A 19851-nucleotide genomic window follows, 5' to 3' on the forward strand; every position below is an offset into this window, starting at 1 on the left:
CAGCACACGTACACTTTTGTATACACATATGCATAGTTATGCACACAAGTACATCTTTTAAAACACACAAATACTAGCAAGCCAACCAATTCACATCTGTGTAGAGTTTTCTCCAGTTGGTAGACGCGCACTCAAGTCATGAAAGCCTACTGCTGGTTTAGTGAGGGGAGGAGCATATATTTTATTTTATATATATATATATATATATATATATATATATATATATATATATATATATATATATATATATATATATAATGATATATATATATATAATGATGGCATATATATATATATATATATATATATATATATATATATAATGATGGCAATCCAGAGACCTCCAGCTGACAAAGGCATGAATGTACCTGGGAAATACAGAATTTGACCAACATCCTAAATGAGGTCAGAAGTATACTCTTCCCCAGGCCACCAGCTCAACTCAGCCTACTCTACAATTTTACCTCCTGAGACGCCACGCTCAGAGCCTAGTAAAACCCACGTGCTCTGACCTATGACAGTGTAAAGTATAAACGTGTTGTACTATGAACTTATGTCAGTTTGCTGCTGTTCTGTGTTGTTTGGTGGTTGGGCTTTCATTATTAGTGTGTGTGTGTGTGTGTGTGTGTGTTTGTTTGTTTGTTTGTTTTGAGATAGAGTCACTGCATAGACGAGGCTGCCCTGGGACTCAGCGACATGCCAGACTGCCTCTGGAGACCTTGGTGTGCACCGCCATGCCACGCCTAGCTTGTAGCAGTTTGGTGAGCAGCAGCAGAAAACAGATATACTTCGTTTCCTTAAGAGCTCAGCTGGAGAGAACAAAGTTGCCGCAGTCCTGAGATTCCCTTTTGTGGGAAGGTGTAACATACTTGTCTCCTCTTCCTGACTGACTGAGGAAAAAATGGCGATTAGGAAAGCAAAATGACACAGCTATATACCTAGCTGGTCTCCAAATGACACAGCTATATACCTAGCTGGCCTCCATTTTCCCTTAAGAAGGAACCTATTCAGATTATGCTCTAGTTTCCCCAAGTTCCAGGTTTTGCTAGGGGAGACCTGTGTGACCTCTGAGACATGGACGGTTAGGTAATTAGCTCTGTAACAGAGTCCAGAGCTCAGGAAGTGGGTGATTAATCAGTTCTTTTACCCTACCCCCAGACAACAAGCAAACATGAACTCTGTAGCCCTGGCAGAGACAGCTAACCTGTTCACTTTCTGATGTGGAAAGGAGCTGCAGACGCAGACCGACTTACAGACAGTGCTCCACGCCCCACAAAGCCCTGCCATGAGGCTGTTCTTGGTCCTGCAGCAGGGTAAGGTCTGCAGATCTGTTCAATCCCATCTCAAGGCCTGAATGGGATCTTCTGCTCAGACTCATAGGTTGAAGTCCTAACTCCTAGTATTTCAGAAAGTGGCCACACTTGGATATTGGGTCTTTAATAATTGATAACTGAATTAAAAATTAAGTCATTAGGATTCGCTCTAATCCCATGTGATTGCTGGGGTAATTACAGAGTTACCAAGAAAGACCGTGTGACAACTCAGAGAAGATAGCTAAGATGAAGAGAAGCCTCTGAAGAAACCAACCTGCTGAGGTCTCACCACAGTCCTCAGAACTGTGACAAAATAGGTTCCTGGCAGGAAAGGCACTTCAGACCTAGAAGCCCTCTGAGGCCCAAGGGTCAGCACCGGGTACAGCCTACTGACCGCCACACCCTCCTGATGAGAGAGGCTTTCAAGCTGAGTACATCACAGAAGCTGTGCCAAGTAGTACAGCTGCTAGGAGGAAACACTAAAGAGAGTGTTGTCTTGGGTAGAAAGCCTAGTGCTTTCTAAACTTCAGGACAAAGACTCGAAGAAATGACTTTTTAATGTTGATCAACACGTTGGAATTATATATAATATAGATTTGTTGGCAGATATTCATTCGTTAGCAGCCTTAACAAGAGGAGACACTTCAACTTTAGATCTGACTTTGACTGTAAGAAACCTCTGGAATATTGGTTCTCAACACGTGGGCCCTGACACCTTGGGGTCAGACAACCCCTCACAGGGGTCACATAAGACCACTGGAAAACACAAGATATTTACATTGCGACTTATAAAGCTTATGAAGCTGTGAGCAGACATAAAGCCCCCGTGAGCTGCATCTGCTGGGTGCTCTTCCAGCAATGGGGAAAGTAGCACAGAGAGCAAGCCAGTCTCAGGATGATAATGGCACCAAGTGAAATTAAGGGCTATAAAAAGGTGTTGGCCTGCAATCCAGAGAGATGGCTCAACGGTTGAGAGCACTGGCTGCTCTTTCAGAGGACCTGGGTTCAGTTCCCCACACTTACATGCCAGCTCACCACTGCCTATAACTCAAGTTCCAAGAGACCAAAGGTACCAGGCACATACATGAGAACAAAAAGTTCACATACATAAAATAAATGCATGTTTTTTAAGGGGGAAGGGCTGGAGATGTGGCTGAGCAGTTAAGAGCACTGGTGGTTCTTTTCGAGGTCCCGAGTTCCAACCCCAGCACCCACATGGTCACTCACAGCCATCTGTCACGAGTTCCAGGGAACCTAGCACCCCTGTCTCACCTCCCCAGGCATCAGACAGGACACTGGTGCATAGACACACATCCAGGCAAAACAGCCATACACATAAATTGAATTATAATTTTTTAAAACTCTGTCAAATTGGTGATACACATTCAATCCCAGCACAGGATGAGGCAGGAGGATCTCTGAGTCCAGGCTGGTCTACATAATGAGTTCCAGACTAGCCAGGGCTACATAGTGAGACCCTGTCTCATAAGTAAGTAAACAAACAAACAAATAAATAAATAAGAGTTCTTCCATTGGTGCTTGATAGAGGCAAGCACCATCGTCTGTATGGACACTGACTGAGTCTGCATTGGCCGCATCACAAGTGCAGGCACAGAGCAGCATGAATGGCAACTTGGGTTTGCCGCAGAGCCTTGCCATGCTCTGATCCCTGTAACTCCCCAGGTGATAGCCAGCATGTTCCTTCTGATGTAAAAATCGGCCTCAAACATCAAGTCTTGTTAAGGGGGACCAGATATATGAGGGCAGCCTGACATTCACCTTGAAGGACACATGTTTACACATGTTGTTGTTGTTTTGGTTTTTTTTCAAGACAGGGTTTGTCTGTGTAGCTCTGGCTGTCCTGGAACTCACTCTGTAGATCAGGCTGGCCTCGAACTCCGAAATCCACCCGCCTCTGCCTCCCAAATTCTGAGATTAAAGGCGTGCGCCACCACGCCCAGCTATGTTTACACATCTTAAACTACCTAATGTATAAAACTCCCCACTGGGGTACAAGCCCTGGAATTTTGGGAGCCACGGGAAAACGGATTCTTCCTTTGCAGCCAATGCCGCCGTGAAACCCTTCTTTTGATGGATATACTTTGCACGGAGAAAAGGCCAGGATCACACCAAACATCAAGAGCTGTACTGATTTGCTCCACACAGCAGCTGCCATGGGAGTCACTGCCTGATGGAGTGTGTGGCCGTATGTGATCATTCTCCAGGGTCCACATAACTGCTGTCTGCGCCAGACTGATGCATAGATGACCCTGAGCTTGCTTCTTTCAGATGGCCAGCAGTGCCATTAATCTGTGTTTTCCTCAGGGACATGGTCTTTCATGGGTCTTTCTAGAGAGAAGTCCCCAAGCCTTTCACGGTTCCCTCCCCTGCTCCCACATTGGCCTGAGGGTCTGTGGGACACAGGGCATCTGTATGGATTCAGTTTATTGTTTTTCCAAGCTCATCCTCTGGTTCCTTCTTTAAGATTGACCATGGCACATCTAGATGGTTCACAGAGCATCACATTAAGCTTCGCCAGTAGAGGGCGCTAGAGGCACAGTGTAAGAGGACGTGGCTGCTCGGCTTGCTTCTTCTGAGCTCTCATTTCTCTTGTCTTTCATCACAGCTCTGCTGAGCCAGTCCATGGATGGGGACATCCTGGAGGTCCTCTGCCTTAGATGGATGGATGTCTGAAACAAAGAGCCCTTGCAGGCCCTGTACCACACATCCTCTCCCAACATCCAAACTCCAGGCCATATCCTGCACTTGTGTGCACGGATTTCTGACACTTGGATATCTTTGCACACACACTACACCTTGACCTTGATGCAGCTTTCTTTAGAGATCTCTGGCACAGCAGTCTTTCTCCGGCACTTGGTCTCTATAGCAACTGTCCTACAGGCAATGGATGACGCAGCTTCTCGCAGTCTTGTTCTCTCACACTGCATGTGTACAGCCAGAGCGCCCGAGTCCTGTTCTGACATGTCCCTTCCAGCAGGGCTGGGAAAGACAGGCAGGCATTCCCAAAGCAGATCACATGGGCAATGCCAGCCTAGTTTCGCTAGAGTCCCCGTAAAGCTCTCCAGTGCTTCACCTGACTCTGCTGATGCGACAGGCTCTTAGGACACCCCACTGCTGAAGCACACCAGTGACTAACCTGTCATGTTCCTTCAAATGAAGTCTGGATCTTAGCCCGGGAAGAGGACTCCTCTCTAACATTCAGCATCAAGGACAGTGGCCAGTCCTGATATCTATAGCTTCTGTATCCTCTGGAATTCTTTTTAGCTCCTACATTCAGTCATTTATCAATAATTCTTTTTCGTTTGAGACAAGGTCTCACTGTCATAACCCAGATCGGCCTTCAACTTTTGGTCTTCCTGCCTCAGCCTTCCAAGGACCGAGATTACAACTGTGGGCCAGGATACCCCCAAATAATTCTGTACGCTAAACTTCCCTGGTGTGGTTCTGCTTTCTGATTGGACTGTGACTGTTCTAACTGGTACTGGGAATGACCGCAAGAAACAGACCTGAAAAGAAGAGGTAGGGGATTGGTCTGGTGGAGCTTGGGCCCGAGCACAGTGCTGAACTCATTGCTAGTAGAAGATATGGTGCGGGTAGACCAAGGAATCTCAGCTGCTTAAGCTGTGACCTACATGACCTTGAAGTCCTAGCTGGAGTGCATGCCTTGGGACCCCAGTCATTGCTACCCTTAACTTGGAAGGCAGATTCTCAACCGTGAGTGATGACAGAGAGCGATTATAACAAGCCCGGGTCTGTTAGCTCTCAGTCATACCGCAACCTAAAGTCAAACAAAATTTACTTGAGCAGTTTGCTGAATTACGATGACAGCGAAATTCAGACTAAGAGATTTATCACGGAGCAATAATAATAATGACAATTTCACTTGGTTAAATGCCTGAAAAGTAGACAGACACTCATTCTTCTCAACCGCAAACTGCCAGACACGGTGGGGGTGGGGCGTGCTTAGACTCCCAGCATTCAGGAGGCAAGAGGCTGAGGCAGGAGGATGGTAAGTTGGAAGACAGTTTGTACTATGTCGTGAGAAATTTTCTAAAACAAAGCAAACAAAAACATCCAAACTACTATGCTGCAGCTAGGCCTTTACCCAGAGTCAAATCTCATTCTGGAGAGGCCCTGCAGGTGCAGATGCACTGTGGTCCAGGAGGAACAACTCCAGCCTGGAAGAGTGTCGGCGCATTGACAGTGTGGTAGCACAAGCCCAGGGGGGTATAAAAAGGGAATCCTATTTTTGCCTGAGATTGTATTGATTGTTAGCTTTCAGACCAGGTCTTGCTGCGCTGTCCAAGCTGGCCTTGAACTTGAAATCCTTCTGCACCTTCTGATATGTTGAGATGTAGGGGCTGTTCCGCCAGGCTCAGATTTGCAAAGGTGTATTAAAGGTAGTAACACTCTGGTTTTGAATTCACAGAGATCCTCCTGGCTCTGCCTCCCAAGTTCTAAGACTAAAGATGTGCAACACCACACCTAACTGCTTTCTCTCCCTTTTAAACAGTAACCTGCCTTATTGAAAATGCACTGACTGGGGCTGGAAAGGGGCACAGCAGGCAGAGGCACTGGCTGCTCTTCCAGAGAACAAGATTCATTCCCAGCACCTGCTCGTAAACTGTAGCTCCAATCCCAGGGACCCACGCCCCCTGCTGGCCTCTACGGTCACTGCACTCATGTGTACACAGTCAAGACAGGCAGGCACAACACCCGTGCATCTAACACACAGATAAAGGAAAAATACACTCACAAGAGGTGCAAGTGGATGCCCCAGGGTCGGGTTATCTGGACTGTGTAGTTCTTTATGTCTAATACAAATGCTAAATAAAACACGATTCCCAGCCTGTGTTGCTTGCCATAGACTTGTTTATATTCCCCCTCCATTACTACCTTCTGTGTTAAATAGTCTCCAGCATTTAACTGTGGGTTTCTTGCTTTTTCTTTTACTCTGCTTAAAAAAGACAAAAAACAAAGCAAAAACCAGCAACATAATTTCATACAACCCAGAGTAGTTGAAATTCCCTATGCAGCTGAGGCTGGGGGTAAACTGCTGAGCATCCTGTCTTTACACCCTGAGTGCTGGCATTATTACAGGTGTGTGCCACCACACCTGGGTTTTTGGTGAGGACGCTGCAAGGCTAACATGATCTACGTGGGCTGAGCAAGTGAAATGAGGGCCTGGGGCTATAGCTAGGCTTCCGTGTTTACCTAACATGCCCAGGCCCTGGTTCCTCACTAGTACAACTACAAAGGCAATAACAGCACGGTGGCTCTGAGAGTCACATCCTGAGCAAGCTTTGTCTCTGCTGCTGTTGGTTGAGGATTTCCTAAGCCTATTTCAATAAACTGTATTCTTGGTAGTGTGGTTACTGAAGTCTTTTAAATTAGTGTTGAGATTAGCTAATAATTTTCTAGGAATGCCCAGGATTCTGTCCATTTTTCCGAGATCTTTACGTAATTCATGCTATGGAGTGCTCTCCCAAATTTTATTTATTTATTTATTTATTGGTTTTGCTTGGTTACCCCAAGCTTGTATGGCCCCTTCAGTCAGGTGTGCTGGCTGATAGCTGCAAACAGTCACTAGCTGTTTTCAACAGTTGCCCTGGGCTGCTAACTCCTGGAAAAGTTCTCAAATCATAGAAGACAGTTTCTGAAAACAGTTACTGAAAATTGGCTGTGAGTTGATGCTTATGGTTCACGGGGACCCAAAACACCACAGAGATCTGCCAGAGTAGCAGCTTTCAAAAATGGGGGAGATGGAGTCTTAACTCCAGAACAAGTGTAGTCATAGGCCTGATCTATGGTTTTTTCCTAACGCTTGAATCTTCAGGAGAGACAGACTTGGAAATTGGAGCAGTTGTTAATGAAAGACTCAGAGACACTAGACATAACATGAACATAGAAATTGGGAAGTGGGAATTATGGCTTCCATTAAGGAAGCTGATGCAGGAGGACTTCTATATGTTCAAAGCCAGCTTGGGATACAAAGTGAGTTTGAGACCAGCCTCGCTATATACAGTCTGAGACCCTAAGTCTACTAAGTGTGGATTTGGAAGACCAAACCAGAAGATCTGACAGGCACAGCTGATGCAATTCTGAAATAAAAAAAGGAAGAAAAGCAAACTAACTTAGAAGCTTCCAGACAGAAAGACACAGGAGCAGGAACCAGACATGAAGACCAGCCGACCCAGATGCTGATGGCCAGGACACAGAAGAGTACAGAATTCAATGAAAGAAACCCACCTGGAACCAAAAAGCCAGTTGTCACATAGTTTCCCATCCAGGGCAGAGGGATGGCATGTTTTAGTGACTCAGAGCCTGCTGTGTTCCAACCTCATCTCAGGGTGTCCTCAAGAGAGTCCTCCACAGAGTGACTAAGAGACTTCAAAGGCCTCAGCTCTCAGAAGCTTAGCCACAGGAGTCCAAGGCCAGCTACATTCAGAAGATCCTGACTCAAAACAAAAGGGACAAAAATGTCCCAAAAACCAAAAGCCCTTTGGTATTGTGAGATGAAGAGCCAGTCTGGCAGGAGACGTGGTACAAGGTGACAAGGGAGGTTGTCCTGTGGATGCTATGTGGAAATGATTTTGCAGAACCGATCAATGAAAAATCTATTACAAAACAAAAACTTATAAGCTTGCTCAGCAAAACACCAGGAGTTGGGGGGAGTGTAGCAGGGGTGAGGTGCAGGGTGGACTTAAAAACAGCCTAGAGCCGGCACCCTCCAGGGAGCCTTGGGGCTGAGGGAAAGAGGATGCATTTACTGCCCAGGAAGCTGTAGGGTAATTATGAGTTAAGGAATGCGGATGAACCAGTGAGCTGCAAGGGAGAGGGAATGAACAGAACCTTGGATGGTAGAGAAAAGCTTAAAAAACAGGGGAAAACATCAACGAAAGTTAAACATGGGTTGGAGAGATGGCTCAGTGGTTAAGAGCACTGACTGCTCTTCCAGAGGTCCTGAGTTCAAATCCCAGTAACCACGTGGTGGCTCACAACCATCTGTAATGGGATGCAGTGCCCTCTTCTGGTGTGTGTCTGAAGAGCTACAGTGTACTCATGTAAATAAAATAAATAAATCTTTAAAAAAGAAAGAAAGAAAGAAAGAAAGAAAGAAAGAGAGAGAGAGAGAGAGAGAGAGAGAGAGAGAGAGAGAAAGAAAGAAAGAGAGAGAGAGAAAGAGCCTCCACATCCTAAGCATGAGAACTGGAGTGTTGGTGTTGAAGATGACTTTGTGGCTGCTAGGCAACACAAATTATCAGTTGAATGACATCCCCAGCCAGGCTTAGGCTGGAAGATTTTAAAGACAAAGACTGGCCAGTAGAAGTTTACACCTTTAATCCCTGGCAGAGGCAGGCAGATTTCTGAGTTCGAGGCCAGCTTGGTCTACAGAGTGAGTTCCAGAATAGCCAGGGCTACACAGAGAAACCCTGTCTCAAAAAACCAACCAACCAAACAAACAAAATTCTTTAAAAGAATACATTATATACAAGTATGAAACTATCAAATAACAAAGTCAATAAAGAATGTTATATATCATGAAAAACTCCAGTAGATGCAATCCAAAGATATAATTGGGGAGTTAGGATCTCACTGAAATTCTGAAAACTGTTTCTTAACTGGGTGGTACTCATGAGGGTATTTTGTTTTATAAGTTCATGTTGAACTGTATTTCTGCAAACCTTTATGCACTGTTGCCTTTCAGAATAGCCCCTGTCTGAGCTGGCCAGTGGTGATGCCCTTAATCCTAGCACTAGGAAGGAAGCCTGTTCTAACAGCAAGTTTCTAGACAGCCAGGGCTACACAGAAACCCTGCCTCAGTCAAAGAGAGAGAGAGAGAGAGAGAGAGAGAGAGAGAGAGAGAGAGAGAGAGAAAGACAAAGCAAAAAACCAGTTCCTTCCCTTACATCAACGCCACATCCCTGGGACCCGTGGGAAATGTTATGTTACAAGGCAAAGGAAATTTGCAGGTGACGAAGGATATTATGTTGGCAAGATTATCCTGGACCATCCAAGCCGACCCCAGGTAAACCCAAAGGTCTCTGAAATCCGAGATTTAGTTCTAGTTGGTGGAGGGAGCCAAGGAGCGCAGAGAGTCACACCTGAAGCAAGCATGAGAGATTGCACAGCTCTCCTTGTGGTCTCCAGAGAGGAACATATACAGACGCGCGCACAAAAACAGAGACACCTGACCTATAGAACGTAACGTATAAATCTGCTTTTATAATTGAAACCAAGAACTTACGATCCCCCGATCTCATTGTCCAAAGTGGATGCTGTAATTACAGGCCTGGGCCACCAGCAGCAGCTATCTATGTTGTCTTAAGCCATTAAATGCATGACAACTAATTACATCAATACAAAACTATATAAATGGAAAAAAAAGTGTTTTGTTGTTCTTCTGGGGGGTTGGTTTTGTTTTGGTTTTCGTTGTTGCTGTTTTGGTTTGTTTTTTGTTTTTTTGAGACAGGGTTTCTCTGTGTAGCCCTGGCTGTCCTGAAACTCACTCTGTTGGGGCTGACCTCTTAACTCACAGATACCCCTGCCCCTGCCTCCCAAGCACTGAGATTAAAGGTGTACACTACCACCATCTAGTTCTTTTTTTTTTTTAAAGTTTTATTTATTTATTTATTTTATGTATGAGTACACTGTAGCTGTATAGGTGGTAGTGAGCCTTCAGGTAGTTGTTGGGAATTGAATTTAGGACCTCTGCTCACTCCGATCAACCCTGCTTGTTCCAGTCCAAAAACTTATTATTATACTTAAGTACACTGCAGCTGACTTCAGAAGCACCAGAAGAGGGCGTCAGATCTCATTACAGGTGGTTGTGAGTCACCATATGGTTGCTGGGATTTGAACTCAGGACCTTCAGAAGAGAAGTCAGTGCTCTTACCCACGGAGTCATCTTACCAGCCCCATCCAGCTCTTTCTTACAACTTCAGTTTCACTCTCCTTTTCTTCTCAGCTTCCAGGTCTCACTTTTAAAAGTGTCTTGATTATATTTTACACATATGGGTGGTCTTCCTGCGTGGATGTAAGTATACCACACATATGACTGGCGCACTTAGAAGCCAGACCCCCTGGGACCCCAGTTACAGGGTGAGTCTCCATGTGGGTACTGGGGACCGAGGCCAGGCACTCCACAAGAACAGCAAGGGCTCTGAACCCCTGAGCTATCTCTCCAGACCCCTGCCACATCTCACTTTGTAATCTTGACAGTCTTCTCACTGACTGTGGCAGGTGACAGTCACAGGGAAAAAGTAACTGGGACACGCAAACGCAATCTGCTGGAAACAAGCCAAAGAAACGTATCCTGAGTGCAAACATTTTGTTCTCAGAATCCATTTAACCACAGGGAGAAACCAAATTCAAGGTCCCAGGCCCTATGGGAGCTGGGGACTTCCCTGTAGCTGAACAGCTTCTGCTGTCAACAGCTGTCTGAGTCCAGACATCTCAGGGACAACTTGTAAGGAGACAGTTGTCGGAGTCCAGCCGTCTCAAGGACAACTTTTCCATCTTACAGGCAGGGTCAAGCAAGTTCATAACCAGGCCTATGGACAGACACCTATCCCACTTCTCCAAATGTTTTAATCGGCTGCTAACCAGTAAAGAATATAGAAATTGCTGTTTCCTAATCCAACATACAGAAGTTATAAAACTATATAACCAATTGCCTGTTAGGCCCTCCTTATCTACATGCAGCTGACCTGCTCCTTTGTCCCCTTATCATCTGAGCTCCAGACTCAAAGACCAGGAGAATGAATTACGGACCTTGAAGCCAAATGCCCTGGATACAGCCCTGTCTCCAAAGGGCATTCCGTTACTTAACCCAGAGTGTCAAAATGCAGTCTGACAACACTGCAGCCTCCTCAAGCTCCCCCCTCACTTTGTGCCCCCCCCCTTTACAAATGAACTCTCTCTTCAGGGACTCGGTTCAGATCCTGAACTGGCCACCTCCTTGACTGCTCAGAAAATAAAGTTTTCATTTTTAAGCTTCCGTACCTGAAGTGAGTTTTCTTGGCTTCCATCCTGAACTCAACAAACTGACCTGCTATGACCTGGTGCCCCCCCCCCCCGCCCTCCCTGAGCGCCACACGAGTCTGTTGCTATTCTGGGATTGCTTTATTTCTTGGTTGGCTCTTATGTAGCCCACCCAGAATAAAAGTAGTGTTTTTTAGCGAACACAGTATACCTGTGTGCCCCAAAATTAGGAAGGCTGACACGGGAGGATCACTTGTGCAGGGCTCTGAGGCCATCCTTGGTCACATTGTAAGGTAAAGAGAAAGGGGCTGTAGCAGGCGAAACTCGCCCTGTCACTTACAGACCCTGCAGATGATAAATCTCTGCGCTGTGAGCACTGTCCTTTTATTTTTCTTCTTCTTGTTTTTGTTTTTTTGAGACAGGGCTTCTCTGTGTAACAGCCCTGGCAGTCCTGGAACCTGCTTTGGAGACCAGGATGGCCTGGAACTCACTGCTTCTGCCCCCCTAGTGCCGGGATTAAATTCACACACCACCACACCTTGGCTTGTGGGCCTAGGACAGACTAGTGCTGCCATGACTACTGGCAGACTAAACAGAAGCCAGAGGACAGAATGAAGGGATCTCTAGGAAGAGTCCCTTCCCATAACCTAGAGAACTGGAGTGGAGCCCTGGAAAAGCATGGCTGTACAGTGCGTGCGTGCGTGCGTGCCTGTGTGTGTGTGTGTGTGTGTGTGTGTGTGTATGCGCGCGCGCGCGGGCACGCTTATACGCATGTAGAAATATCTCTGATGCTGCCCAGGACCTTGCACACGAGGAAGACACACCAAGTAGGAACATTTCTCCTATCACTCTTACATTCCCCAAGCAGGTTCAAAAGTATCTATGCCCCTTTTCCAGATCTCATGGCTCTGCTCTAGAGCCTGGGGGAAACGTGCTCCTCTGAGAACCTTGTGACCTACATTCACAGGAGCCCCCTCTCCACAGTGACCCTTAAGTTCATATTCTGAAGTTGAAGGAGAAACACCCGAAGATTGGGATATAGCTCAATTGGTCAAGTGCTTGCTGAGCAGTCATGAAACCTTGGGTTTGACACTCAGTACTGCATTAAACAGCAATGTAAAGACTGTCACTTGGGAAGCTGGAACAGGACAGTCACAAGTCCAGGATCATCCTCAGCTACATAATGAATTTGAGGTCACCCTGGACTACATAAGACCCTATGTCATTTAAAAAAAGCAGAAAGGAAGGAAGGGAGGGAGGGAGGAAAGAAGGAAGGAAGGAAGGAAGGAAGGAAGGAAGGAAGGAAGGAAGGAAGGAAGGAAGGAAAGAAGGGGCAGGGCAGGGCAGAGGGCAGGGCAGGGCAGGGCAGGGCAGGGCAAGGCAAGGCCAAAAACCAAGAAAAGCCCATTTTATTAGAACATTGGATCCAGTGATAGTGTGACACTTGCTGGGTAGCAGTGCCCATCACTACCCATAGGTGTAATGATTGATCATCATGTGTGCAGCTCCCAGATCTTGAACTCCATGAGTTCAGAGGGCAGCGGATTCTTGGGTAAGTCTCCAGGTTCCCTGGTAGAAGCACCAGCAATTCCCTTCACTGCCCTAAAATTGTGTTTAATTGTCTGTAAAATGGGGATAATTGCTCCGTGATGGATAGTTGCAAGGAACAAAATTGTAAATGGATCCAGCATAAGACCGGGTGTAGTAACTGGGTGGAGGCTGTACATGAGGAGAGCAGTTAACCAATTTCTGTCTTAGTTAGGGTTTTACTGCTGTGAACAGACACTATGACCAAGGCAAGTCTTATAAAAAACACATCCTTAGAGAGGCACAACTGTGGCTGCTAAAGGTCCTGAGAAACAGAACCAAGTGTAGAGGGATGCTCTAACCCCTCTTTTGGAAGGGCCATCTTTAATAAGGGTACTTCCCAAGCAGCTATAGACTGCCTCAGAGGACCCCAGCATTCAGACAACCCTAAAATACTGCTGCGGGGGGGGGGGGGAACCAAACTGATCCCCTTCACACTTTGTGTTAGAGAATGCACGCTCTCCAGCCTGCCTCCATGATTCACGAAGCACAAGCGAATTAACTTCTCTGTCTCATCTGCAAAATGAATATGACAGTGCTTACCTCATGAAGTCCAAATGAACTGTGAGGTTACATATGGGCACAGTGCTCAAATAGTCCCTGGTTCCTGTGCACATATGCAACGCACAGATACTAACCAGTGTGTTCCTCCCTGTCTCTGTCTGTCTGTCTGTCTCTATCTCTCTTACTAAGATTGCAGGCTTGCACCATAATGCTTAGTTTTATGTGGTGCTTGGGTTCAAACCTAGGGCTCTGTGTAGTTTATCAGATGGACCATATCTCTAGTTTTTGCTTGAAGTTTATTTTTAATGTGCGTGCATACATGCAGGAGAGGGGGGAGGGGGAGGGAGAGGGAGAGAGGGAGAGAGAGAGAAAGTTACCAGGTACCAGTTGCTATTGCTAGGGATGGAGTTCACAGACAGAGTGCTCAGTTGCTTAGCATGTGTGAAGTCCTGGGTTCCATCCTCAGCTGGAGCTGGGACTGGGGTTGTTATTCATTTGGCCCTAGGTTTGATCCCTGGCACTACAAAAAACTGGGTGTCTTAAGATACTCTTGTAATTGCAGCACTTAGGAGAAGGAAGAAGATCTTAAGTTCATGGCCTAAAGACCTGGTGAGAAGGAAGAAGGAAGTGGAGGAGAGAAGGCGCTAACCCTAGCCTCCAGAGCAGCACATGGCCTTGGCTCTGACCTCTGCCTAAACCCATTGGGCACGGGAATGGGAAACCATTCCACATTCCAAACTTTCTCTCAGCCACACTTCCTGACAGCAGACAGGGTATCAGGAGCTCCAAGGATGTGAGCCAAGAACACCAGCTGTGCTCATCCATCACAGCGCGAGCAGGGGTGGGGGGGCCCGGGGCCCATGGAGGCTCAGATGATGCTCAGGTCCCAGCTGTGGCTTGAGTAAGGAGTGCCCGCCACCCAGCTCTGTACCAGCTGTGTTGAGGGGAAACTGAGGCCTTGGGAACCTCCAGGTGGACCACCAGTGCACTCTGAGGAGCCGCTGCCTCACCCTCTGCTCAGGCAGCTGGTCTTTACCTCACTAATGTTTTCTGGTTCCACAGAGGCGGAGCAGAAGGCAAAAGCCAGTCCCTCCCTCTATAGGCTCAGCTCCTAGAGGAGGCTGATGAAGCCACGCGCTCCTTCCCAAGTTCTTAAAATACACGAAAACCTCAGCAACGCTCATTACAGATTTTACATGTTTGACTTCGCCACGGAATTTCCTGAACTCCCTCAAGAGTGAGGATAACACTGCAAGAAATTCAAATTCAGTAGCAAAAGTTATGGTGTTGAAAAACAGTGAGGGACTGGTCTGGAATACCTGCACTGTGGGATGCTGGGTCAGGAGGATGGTGAGTCCAGGGTAGCCTGTGCTACACAGCAAGAACCTGCCTAACAACAACAAATCCTCAGGCCTGGGGCTTGGTTCACAGTATTCCTAACAAGCTTCATACAGATGACCCACGCTTGAGGCTTACTGTCTCCACTTTTATGTGAGGTATCTAAGAACTAGCAAGGTGCCTTGACCAGAACTACAATGAGCACAAGTCTCATTTAGGTCCCTAAATCTCGTTGAGAAATCTAGGAACGACCTCACCCGACCCTGCATCTCTGTACCACTCAGATCTGTACCTTGTGGGAACTAAAATGGGGTAAGGGGAGGATGGGGAGGGAGGATAGCCCACGTCCGGCCAGAGTTCCTCCTATGCTCTGGGCAGATGGACGTGGGAGGGCTGCCAGACGCTTTCCACTCGGCCCTGAGTGGGCATCTAAGCCACTGACCCCACTCGACGGGGGTGGGGGTGGATAAGGGGCAGACCCTGACCGGGACCCGGAGGTGACACCCTGTAGCCCCTGGGTTAAGGGAGAGAGGGCAGAGGGAGAAAAGTTCCCACACAGGCGACAGTCTGCGCAGCGGGCCTTGATGAATAGAGACAGTCTATGGTTTTAGAGCTTTATTATAGAAAGGCAGGGGGAAAGAGAAAAGGTAGAAAGAGAAAGAGAGATCAGCCATGGCCAAGAGGAGGGAAGGGGGAGAGAGAGAGAGAAGAAAGTCTAGAGAGTAAGAGAGTGAGAGAGAGAGAGAGAGAGAGGAAGAGAGGAAGAGGAGTAAGAGCAAGCAGTGAGAGTGAGGTGGGGCCAAACAGCCCCTCTTAAAGTGTGCTGCTATCTTTTCTGTTGCTAGGTAACTGGGGAGGAGTCTAGCCTGAAGGTCAGAAGTCTGGGACTTTGCCCACATGACTACTAATCATACTTCTGGGGACTGAGGGGGCGGTAACTTCGACAGGAGCCCGGGTTCCAGGAGACATGAGAGAACTCCTTCCGTCCCATGTAGGTGAATTATCACCACCAGGTCCCAGGGTTCAACATCTAGCCTCAACTGGAAACCAGGCTGTCTGTGCATAGCCCAATGCCCAACAGTACCTGACAACAACAAAGAACTGGACAAAGACACAACAACCTGAAACCCAGAGCCAAATTTGAAGGAATGCAAAGGTTATTTGTAAGGGCTCAGGGGTAACCACCCGGTAACAGCCCTGCCTCCACAGCCTTACAGACGCTGCTAAGTAATGACAGGCTTGACAGCTGAGCTGAACAGTGCATGTTTTCAATACGCATTCTGACCTGGCCAAGTAGCCTCAATGACACAGCCCTGTTCTAAGACTGCGATCACCCAATTTCTAAAGAGAGTCTCCTAAATCGGACAGCGGTGGCACACGCCTTTAATCCTAGCATTTTGGGAGGCAGAGGCAGGTGGATTTCTACACACACACACACACACACACACCACACACTCACACACACACAAACCATTGGATTTTCCAATGTTTTCAACCCAGACTCCAGAAACCGAGCAAATCATGTCCACAGGCCTAAAAGTTGAAGCACTTTAGTATTTCTTGGGGAGCTTCCAGAATTCAAGTCCAAAGCACAGGGAACCATGAAGGGGAGTAGTGGACAACGTTGGGGTTTAATAACAATTAATTGGGGGGCTGGTGAGATGGCTCAGTGGGTAAGAGCACCCGACTGCTCTTCTGAAGGTCAGGAGTTCAAATCCCAGCAACCACATGGTGGCTCACAACCATCCGTAACGAGATCTGACTCCCTCTTCTGGAGTGTCTGAGGACAGCTACAGTGTACTTACATATAATAAATAAATAAATCTTTAAAAAAAAATAACAATTAATTGGGCTGGGAAGATGGTTCCATTGATAAAGGCACTTGCCTCTAAGCCTGAGGACCTGAGTTCTATCCCCAGGAACCCTGTGGTAGAAGGAGACTCCCAAAAGTTATCCTCTGATCTCTACTTGTATACTGTGGCATGGGAATACACACAGAAGACACACACACACACACACACACACACACACACACACTCTTAAATATATGTTGGAGTGGTGTTTTTGTACACTGTGTGAAGATATGTCTCTGACTTCCTTGCCTGACTAAGATACCTTCTGATTGATTAAAATAAAAAGTCTACAGCCTATAGCAAAATGCAGAATAGTAAGGTGAGACTTAGAGGGGGGAGGGGGGAAAGGGGAAGGGGAAGGGGGAGAGGGAGAGAGAGAGGGAGAGGGAGAGAGAGAGAGAGGGAGAGAGAGGGAGAGGGAGAGGGGAGGGGGGGAAGGGGAAGGGGGAGAGGGAGAGGGAGAGGGAGAGAGAGGGAGAGAGAGAGGGAGAGAGAGGGAGAGGGAGAGGGAGAGAGAGGGAGAGGGAGAGAGAGGGAGAGGGAGAGGGAGAGAGAGGGAGAGGGAGAGAGAGGAATTCAGGGAAAGAGAATCAGGCTCAGGAGGCTCAGTTGGCCAACACTGAGGAAGAAGCATGCCGGGAAGGAAGGAGCCATGTGGCAGAGCTTAGATGAGTATAAATGGGATAAGTGAGTTCTGAGCTGGGGGAAAATGCCTAGCTATAGGGCCAGAAGCTTATAAGTAAATATAGTCTCTGTGTCAGTATTTGGGAAGTGGGACAGTCACAGAAAAGCTCACATTACAAATGTAGGGTTGGTGAGATGTCTCAACAGATGACTTGCCTGCCACCAAACCTAGTGACCTGAGTTCTGTCTGGGTACCCATAAAGGAAGGAGAAAGACAGCCCTTTTTTAGATTGTCCTCTGACTTCCACTGGAGAAAACAGCACGGGTGCACTGAGCTCAATACACAGTAAATAAATGCAAAGCTGATTAGATATTCAATATCCCGACAGTTTTTAAGTCCCCCAGTCTGGATGACAGGCTGTGTGCTTGGCCTGCTCGTGATGCTCGCTCTCCCACTCGAACTCACTGCCCATGCTCTGTCCTCCTCCCTTCAGCTCAGGCAACTCAGACCTTGCTGCCAGGCCCTTCCTCACTCAGGGCTCACACTGGCTACTCCCTCTGCCTGAAATACTCTTTACCCAGACCTTCACAGGCTTCATAGAAGCAGCCCCCAACTTGTCACACCTCAGATACCCTGCATACTGCATATTTATATTATGATTCATAACAGTAGCAAATTATAGTTATGAAGTAGCAGTGAAAATAATGTTATGGTTGGGAGCCAGAACAGCCAGCACGAGGCGCTGTATTTAAAGGGCTACAGCAATAAGAAGGTTGGGGACCGCTGCTCGGGCTTTTCTTCATACACTGCCTCCCTCGAGCCTCTTCTGACCTCTCTATTTAAAATTGCAACCAGTTTCTCCTCCCATTTCTCTTTTCCTGCAGAAATTTTCCGAAGTACCCTCCTCACAAGCCACACAACAATGCTTCAGCCAACAGTAAGCAGCATATATGACAACATATATGACAGCACATATGACAGTTCCCACAAGATTATATCACCTGGGACATTAGAGTTTTCTCCGTTTGTGTTCACACACTCTGCAATGTCACACACAACAACAGAAAATCCCAAGATGCACTTCTCTGGACATCTCCCCTTCATTTATGGGTCATTATCAGTGTCTCTCTAACTTCCTACCAGTGGCCCTGACAACCCCAGGGCGGACTCCTGAAGGTAGGGTCCTTTTCTTGTTAATGCTCCAGCCCAGGACCTGGAACAGTGCCCAGTAAACACTACGTAGACAGCAACTCCATGTCACCAATTCAGGGTGACATTGGCCCTGATAGCTGATGGTGAGTCTCTGGCTGACCTTACATTTGCAAGGCCCTCAGAGCAGGGGCAGGGACACCATGGAAGGTCAGAGGCAAGATACTCCAAAGCCAAGGTCGGCAAGACAAGAGGGACCTGACAGATGGGGAGAGGATGGGTTGTAGCATAGCGGAGGAGAGCAGAACTGAAGCCTCAGGAGTGAGGCTATGAGGAAGGGCAGCTGGGGAAATCGCTGGTGCAGCAGAGGCCCCGTCCTGCATGGAAGGGACAAGACAAGAAGGCCGGCAGGGGGGGCACTATGGACAGGTGTGGGCTTAGGAAGGGCTGCCCACCTCAGAGCAGAGGAGTTCAGGCCAAAGCGGGGCAGGAGTGAAGCTAGAAGCTGTCGGGAAGCTGCCTCAGCATTTTTCTTGGCACTTAAAGAAAGGAGAGCAAGGCTGGGTATGTGGCTCAGCCAGTGGAGTACTTCTTAGAATGCACAGACCCCTAGGTTCAACCTTCCGCACTGCATGGAACCAAGCATGGTAGTACGTGCCTGTGATCCAAGCACGAGGGAGCCGGAGGCACGAGAACCTGATATTTAATGTCTACACCCTAGGCTAATGTGATGACTATTTCTGTTAATTTGACTACAGCTGGAATTAACATAAGCCAAGCAGGCACACCTGTAAAAGAGTTTTCTTCAGTGGATCATCTGGGGAGAGAAGACGTACCCTAAATCCAGGTCATACCTTCTGGTGGCAGCCTATAGGAAGGACATAGAAGAAGGAAGCTTTGTTTCTTGCCCTCATTCTCACTGAACCTACGGCTTCAGGATTCCTATGTACCAGCTGAGACATCCAACCTCACGTCACTGAACAACTCTTGGATTCTTGGACTTTTCCATCAGGAGACAGACATTGTTTAACTAGCCAGATGATACCTTGGAAGGCATTCTAATAAATCCCATCTACATATATACATACATACATACATGTATGTATGTATGTATGTATGTATGTGTTCTATTCCTCTAGCCTTCAAAGACATTCTAATATTACATTATAGATAGATAGATAGATAGATAGATAGATAGATAGATAGATGGATGGATGGATGGATGGATGGATGGATGGATGGATGGGTAGGTAGGTAGGTAGGTAGGTAGATAGATAGATAGATAGATAGATAGATAGATAGATAGAGCTAGATCTATATATATATATCTCCCAGGAGTAGTTTGTTCAAAAGTAGCAGAAGTATAAAGATGCATTTTTTAAAAAGTATCTGAAACAAGCCTTCCAATTTGCTGACAGTTACTGAAGCCTCTCTTAGAAGCTGATGGCCTTATTAGCAAAAAGCCAGGAAATAGATG

General features: G+C 47.1%; 1 protein-coding gene across 1 annotated transcript in view; it reads right to left on the reverse strand.

Moving 5' to 3' along the window:
- Bcl7c (B cell CLL/lymphoma 7C) overlaps positions 1-19851 on the reverse strand; it is a 47313-nt gene that overhangs the window by 9843 nt on the left and 17619 nt on the right. The window lies entirely within an intron of this gene.

Source organism: Mus musculus, chromosome 7 (assembly GCF_000001635.26).
Source record: "Mus musculus strain C57BL/6J chromosome 7, GRCm38.p6 C57BL/6J".
NCBI classification, from domain to species: Eukaryota; Metazoa; Chordata; class Mammalia; order Rodentia; family Muridae; genus Mus; species Mus musculus.